This window comes from Myotis davidii, unplaced genomic scaffold (genome assembly GCF_000327345.1).
Source record: "Myotis davidii unplaced genomic scaffold, ASM32734v1 scaffold162, whole genome shotgun sequence".
NCBI classification, from domain to species: Eukaryota; Metazoa; Chordata; class Mammalia; order Chiroptera; family Vespertilionidae; genus Myotis; species Myotis davidii.
In genome coordinates this window covers 2,736,133-2,737,818 of record NW_006300036.1, presented here as the reverse complement: position 1 = coordinate 2,737,818, position 1,686 = coordinate 2,736,133, and positions in this window count along the sequence as shown.

The window sequence follows — 1,686 nt, the reverse complement described above, 5'->3', positions numbered from 1 at the left end:
TTCTCGTTATCCGTCTGCAATGTGTTAATACGCACTGTTCCAAAGATTATTTCCATGTACATCTTCCATACAAAAAAATCAAGATTGTCTGCTCATTGTATGCATATATACATAACTCATGGACACAGACAATAGTGTGGTGAAGTCCTGGGGTGGAGGGGAAGAAACATCTGGGTGATGGAGGGGGTCAATGGGGATAAAGAGGGACATCTGTAATACTTTGAACAATAAAGATAAATTTTAAAAAACTGAATCAAAGAAAGGTTCATTAATTTGCTCAAAGGCACCGATCTAGTAAGTAGCAAAATCAGAATTCAATCCAATAAAATTGAACTATACTGCATCTCAGTACAAACATTGTAGGTTATAGACATTTTCAGATATACAGTATGAAAATTTATGGTCTACGCACACTTGTTTAAGACGTTTTTAAAAGATATCTAGGGGAAAAAATGGAAGTAAACATAAAACAAAACATAACTGACCTAGACAAAATAACTCCCTTCTTCTAAAGATGTCTATGCCTTAATTCCAGGAACGTCTAACTCTGTTCCCTTACATGGGCTGGCAGGAGGGATTTTGCAGGCATGATGAAATTGAGGATCTTAGGATAGAGGGGTTATCCAGGTGGGTTCAACGGGCCTCCATACAAGATTTTAGCAGGGAGGCAGGAGAGAGGAAGACTTTTGAAGATGCTATGCTGCTGCATTTGAAGATGGAAGAAGAGATCACTGAAAGCTAGAAAAGGCAACAAAACAGGTTGCCCCTCCAGCCTCCAGAAGGAATGCAGTCCTGCTGACCCATCTTGGGGTTCTAACCTCCAGGACTATAAAATTATAAATTCCATTACTTTAAGCCTCTAATTTATAGTGATTTCTTATAATAGCAATAGGAAACTACTACTAGCAAAACAAAGAGTGTCAGATATATGAGGTCCAAGAAGAAAGACAACTCATCTCAGTAAGCAGTTAAAAGAAAGACCAAGATGCTAGCTTTGTAGAAACCCCAGAAGCAAACCTCTTGGGTTAGAAGAGTTAGACACAGGAACTTGTAAGAGATTGATTTGCAGTAAAATGATATAGAGGCCCAGTGCATGAAATTCATGCATGGGGGTATATGTCCCTCAGCCCAGCCTGTACCCTTTCCAATCTGGGACCCCTTGGGGGCAGTCGGACATTCCTCTCACAATCCAGGACTGCTGGCTCCTGACCACTTGCCTGCCTGTCTGCTTGATTGCCCCTAACTGCTTCTGCCTGCCAGGCTTATCACCCCCTAACCACTTCCCTGCTGGCCTGATCGACACCTAAATATTCCCCTGATGGCCTGATTGCCCCTAACTGTCCTCCCCTGCAGGCCTGGTCCCCCACAACTGCCCTCCCTGCAGACCTGGTTGCCCCAAACTTCCCTTTCCTGCAGGGCTGGTCCCCTCCAACTGCCTTCTCCTGCTGGCCATCGTGTATCTACAGGGGGGCAGCCATCTTTGACCACATAGGGCGACCATCTTGTGTGTTGGAGTGATGGTCAATTTGCATATCACCTCTTTATTACATAGGGTGAGATGTTCCTCATTCAGGCCAAAATGAAATAAAATATATCTACTTTAGAGCCAAAATATAAAAATTAAAGCTATGAGTAAATTACACATTAAAATTAGAATGATATTTGGGCTGTTATTTTGTGGCAAAG